This window comes from Ictidomys tridecemlineatus, chromosome 14 (genome assembly GCF_052094955.1).
Source record: "Ictidomys tridecemlineatus isolate mIctTri1 chromosome 14, mIctTri1.hap1, whole genome shotgun sequence".
NCBI lineage: Eukaryota > Metazoa > Chordata > Mammalia > Rodentia > Sciuridae > Ictidomys > Ictidomys tridecemlineatus.
Genome location: NC_135490.1, coordinates 62,295,849 through 62,301,937, shown reverse-complemented (window position 1 = coordinate 62,301,937; position 6,089 = coordinate 62,295,849).

Below are 6,089 nucleotides of genomic sequence, written 5' to 3'. Positions count from 1 at the left end.
GATTCGGTCCGCGAGGCTTTAGACCGGTGTAGGATTTCGGGGCGGGGATGGAGTGGAGAGAGAGGTGGTGTCCAGCGCTTAGGGAGTGAATGGCAGGACGCGCGTGGCGGCGGGTATCACTTTCCCAAGTTTTGACTTTGGAGATGGCTCCAGATTCCCCTCCACGTTATGTTAAACCTGCTTCTTTCCCGTTCTTCCGGAGGAGGTACTAACGAGTCACAACGTTCTAGTCTAGTCCTCGGCTCGACGCTTTCCCGTAGCACAGCTGAAGGAAACGATCTTGGAAATGTGCAGATCAACAGAGTGACGTCGATAGTCAGCAATCCCTACTTTGAATTTCCATTTACAATTTTCTGGGAGATTTGTCCTTTGAGGTCCCCACAGCAACATAGGGTAACTAAGGACTTACGATTCCCAATTTTAAGGGACGGAATCTGAGAAGTTCAGTGAGGTGTGGGGATGGCAACAGTCAGTAGAAGCTTCCTTCTCAGTTTCCTTTATTAACTTGAGCTTCCCGCAGGGCTTGTGCGTGTCCTCCTCTCCCTGGATAGTCACTGTTTTTACGGAGGGCAGATGTTTTTCCTTTACAACCCCGGGTCTTAGGTGCGTAGGAGGTACAGATTGAAGGCATAGTGGAGCCAGGACCAGAAGCTAGACTGGTGCTCTTGCTCTAAGGACCTCAAGTTGTCCTCAACCTACACTGTTCAGCAGCATCACTTTGGGGCATTTTTATTAGAGAGAGAGAGTGAGTGTGTGTGTGTGTTTCTGTGTGTGTGCGCTCAGAATTGAACCCAGGGCCTTCCACATTCTAAGAACTTGCTTTACTACTGAGTTGCACCCACCATGGGGTATTTCTGTCAGTCACTGAAGTCATTTTGTTTGTAGGTGAAAAAACTTTGAAGTTCACTGGTAAATGCTAAACTTTTACCTAGGGAAGATGGCAAGCTGGCAGTGTCAGATGAATTCTGGGCTCAGGAAAAGGAAAGTGTTGGTTTTCTAGGCATGGCTGCTTGGAATTTAATGCCCATTTCCCCTCCCTGAGTTTACTCTGGGTGAGTTTACCAGTATCACACGTTCAAGCCCATAAATGGGCCACTTGGTGCTGATTGGGAGCCCCGCCCACACCTGTACGCTGGAGGGCCTCTCCCGTCCCCACTCTGTCACAGTGCACTCTCCTCCTGCAGCACACACATACACAGGTCACCAACCTCTTCATGGATTGTATCAGAACTTGAGAGCCTTCTCTTTCTCAACTTTTAGATAGGCTTAATAGAAGTTTATTTGCTAGTTGAGTGAATGAGTAATAAAAATAGAAATGTGGAGGCTTGTCAACCTAGGGAATGGAGTTGTCTGCAGCATCAATTGTTTAAATTACTTAATTTAAAATTTTCTTAACTATTAAACTTTGAAGTAAATTGTGAGTGGAAGTTGTGGGATTTTGTTCTCAGGAGGACTTTTGCCAGGTCTGAGCTATTTAGTTATGGCCTTGCCTAAAGGCAGCAGATGGATCCAGTGGATGGTGTTCTAACAGTTCTGAAAACCCTTCTTCTGAGAGACTTGTAATATTTATGACACAGTATCCAAAAAGTTACCAAGTAGATAAGTCTGTGATGATTTGATTAACAAAAGTGTTTTTAAAAAATGGTTTTAAGAAACTTGCTGTGAAAGTTGGGCATGGTGGTGCTCATTGTAATCTTAGTGGCTTGGGGAGACTGAGGCACGAGATTTGCAAGTTCAAGGCCAGCCTCAGCAATTTAGCAAGACCATGTCTTAAAATAAAAAATAAAAACAACTGGGGAGGTAACTCATTGGTAGGGTGACCCTGTGTTTAATCCTCAGTATGAAACAAACAAACAAAAACTTATTGTGGGATGGTGTAGCTCAGTGGTAGAGTGCTTGCCTAGCATGTGTGAACTCCTGGGATTCATCCAGTATGGCAAAACAAAACCTTGTAGAATAGAGTGGTGGTTAAGATGGAGGTAATAATAGTATGAATCTTGCAGGACTGTTGTAAGGATTAAATAGAAAATCAATAAAAACACATACAAGATGTGATGGATTAAGTGTTTGCTTAATGTTGCTGTTTTAAATAGTAAATTTCCTTCATGTATTTCTGCATATTTGTGGGTTCAGATTATTAATGTGACAGAGGGTGAGGAAATCCTAAGCTTATGTGGTATTGCACAATAATCAAATGAAGAGTTATCAGAAGAGATAAGAGACCCAGAAATAATATCTCAATAGGTATTTACTAAACAGTTTTCATGAAGCATTATTGAGTGCTTTCCATGTTATCAGGCCTTATGGCTTATACTTTCTCATCGTGCATAAGCTTCAGGTCAGCCCTTTGAGTTCAACTCCATTTTGGAGGAAGAAGTCAAAACTTAGAGAAATTAAGGGATTGTCTAAGGCCTGTAAATTGCAAAAGTAGAATACAAATGAACCCAAGTCTAATTTTTTATAATAAATGATGTGGAAAATGATTCATCTTAAAACATACACACATAATACATTCGCAGACACAAGTACATACACCACATTTATTTCACATGTAGCCTCTTAGGAATCAGTGGTCAAAAATTGCAAAACTTTAAGTTGGGCCTAGTCATTGTGCAGCTGCAGATTGAAGCAGCATGTTGGTCACCACTGTATTATTGTAAAAAAAAATACCTGAGATAATCAATTATTAGGATTTGGATCTAAAATATCCTCCAAAGTCTCAGGTCGAAGGATGTTCCCCAATGCAGCAAGGTTCAGAGGTGAGGCTTTTAGGCAATGATTGGATCATGGGGGCTCTGACCTCATGAGTGGATTAATCCAAGTGGATCAATTCATTGATAGCTGAAAGGACTCCTGGGAGGTGAGACCTTGTGGGAGAGTGTAGGTCACTGGAATTATACCCTGGAAGGGTTTATCTTCTCCCTAAGCCCCTCCCTCTCCCATCTGCTGCCATGAGCAGCTTTCCTCTGTCATATACTCTTCTGCCACGATGTTCTATCTCACCCCAGGCCCAGAGCAATGGAGTTGGCCAGTAACAGACTGAGACCTCTGAAACCATGAGCCAAAATAAAAATTTCCTCCTCTAACCCTCTAAGTTGTTCTAGTCAGGTTTTTTGGTCAGAATGATGAAAACTGACTAACACATGAACTTGAAGGAGGAAAGGTTTATTTTGGATCACAGTTTCAGAGGTTTAAGTCCATGGTCACTTGGCCCTTTAGGCCTATAAGCACAGAATATCATGGTGGGAGTACATGGTGGAGGAGGCCTGTGCACCTCATGTCAGCCAGGAAGCAAAAAGAGATTCAGGAAGGGGCCAGGGTCTCAGTATCCCTCCAAGGGTATGCACCCAATGACCACTAGGCCCCACCTACTAAAGGTTCCACTACCTCCTATAAGTATTATGGGTCCAGCCTTCAACACATGGATCTTTGGAAACATTCAAGACCCAAACTGTAACAAACAGCATGAAAAATGCTCCCACCCAGCTGGACATGGTGGTGCATGCCTATAGTTCAAGCAACTTGGTAGACTCAGGCAGGAGGATTGCAAGTTCAAGGTCAGCCTCAGCAACTTAGCAAGACTCTGTCTCAAAACAGAGTAAAAGAAAAGGGCTAGGGATGTAGCTCAGTGGTAAAGCACATCTGGGTTCAATCCCCAGTACCAAAACAACCCCACCAAACTCTCACCCAGTGTTTGGATCATTTTTTTTTTTTTTTTTGTGACTGAACACAAAAGATATGATAGAACAATTTTAGAGGAGGAAAAGTTAATTTGGCACTCACGGTTTCAAAGATTTCAGTCCTTAGATGGTTGATTCCAAAGCTCTGGGCCCAAAGTGAAGCAGAATGTCAGAGCATAAGGGCATGGCTAAGAAAAGTAGCTGAAGACATGGCACTGGGAAGGAAGGAAATTATAAACCCCAAAGACATGCTCCCAGTGATCCACCGCTTCCAGCCACACCTACCAGCTTGCAGTTACCACCTAGTTAATTCATCAGTGGATTAATGCACTGATTAGGTTAAGGCTCTCATAACCAATTATTTTATTTCTGAGTGCTCTTGCATTGCCTCACACATGAGCTTTTGGGGGAAATCACATACATATCCAAACCATAATGCCTAGTAATCCACATCCCCCTATCTCTGGATTGCTGTTTGGTCCTTTCATTAGCTTTTATTAGTGAGAGTGCCACTTCTAAGAGAGAAGTGACCCCCTTCTTTAGCAATGGAAAGAAAGCATTTAAAAAAATTAGAAACCAGTTAATGCCAAAGGAATGAGGTAATTCTTCAACTCCTTGGCTTCAGTTCTTTTATATCATAAGAATTAAAGTTTCTGGCAAAAAGTTTTTGTTAGATTTTTTTTTTACTTTAGTATCTAAAACAGAGAACACAGGTCATCTTTCTGAATGTTTGATCTCAGAATCAAGATTTGAGTGAGTGTGGGAAAAGAGTGACAAACTATATGCTGGGAGTGCAACTCAGTATAGAGCACTTACCTAGCATTGCATGAAGCCCTAGGTTCAATCCCCAGCACTGCAGAACTATGTCCTTAATTATTAAGAGGTATACTTAGAATTTTCTGCTCTTTTTTTTTCAATTGACAAAAATGATCCAAGAACAAATGGAAATTTGCTTAGAGCTAATGACATTTCTCCAAGGCAGTTGGGTAAAGAGATCAAAGAGTCATCATGAAAAAAATTGAGTTGGAAGACACCTAAAGGTCCCTTTGTGATTATATGCTTTCCACAGCTTCATTGATGTATAATTGACATGCAATAAGCTGCCTATAAAGCATATGATTTATGTTTTGGCACAAATACATCTGTGAAATTATCACCACAATCAAGATAATGAACACATATACCATGTCCTTCATTTCCACATGCCTCTTGATAATCTTTCCCTCCCACCCCCTCTCTGAGACAACCTCCATATTTCTTCCCCAAACAATGACCTGCTTTCATCACTCTAGATTGGTTTGCATTTTGTAAAATTATGTATAAATGGAATCATACAATATGAACTCTTCTCTTGAGGAGGGGAGTTTCTGTCTTTCTTTTATCCAGAAAAATTATTTTGAGATCCATGTTGTTCAATCTGTACGTGGTTTGTTACTTTTTATTCCTATGTAGTATTTCTTGGTGCAGCCATAAAACAATTTGTTTATACATTCTAGGATGAATAGGATGCTTGTGACGTTAATCCAACCCATTTATTTTATTCACAGACAAGCAGAGGGCCAAGGGGAGGAAGTGTCCAGAAAGGGGACTTGGTGAAGGTCCTGAGTGCATTTGGAGGGTGATGAGAAGTAGTATTCTTTTACTCTGAGATTCTATAGGTGGTCTGGCATTTTGTAGTTTGGCTTGGCCTGTTTTGCCTGGGGTGACTTTTCCTTTGACATCTCTAACTCTCCATCTCTAAATTTCCAACAATATTAGAACTAATAGAAAAAAGATTATGTGGAATTTTATCTGCTGATGTTTATCTATACAACTCTCTATGTCATTGATAGACTCCTCTTTTGCCATAGACAAAGATATACATTATATACTTGTGTGTTAGTCTGTTTCTGTTGCTATAACTGAATATTATAGCTTGGGTCACTAATAAAAAATAGAGGTTTATCTATCTTACAGTTCTGAAAGAACATGCCACCAGCATCTGGTGGAGGGCCTTCATGCTGCATCATAACATGGCAGAGAGCATTACATGGTGAGACAGAGCAAGAGCGCTAACTCAAGTCTCTTTTCTTTTTATAAAGCCAGTAATGCCCTCATAGGAGCTTCCTACTCCCACCATGACCTCATGTAATCCTAATTACCTTTCAAAGGGCCCACCTCCAAATATCATTAGCATATGACTTTCAGGATTAAGTTTCCAGCACATCAACTGAGGGAACACATTTAAATCACAGCCCTTGATAGGTGATTCTCAGAATATAAGATTCCCTACATCCATTCTAGGACAGTCTTTTCCCACCTGGATTCCATGCACCTGCTACCATGCCTGGCTTAGATCTGGATTGTATTTGTTCTTTCTCTCTCCTCAGGGACATAGAACCTTCAGTTAGCTACTCTTCCTATGAGTTC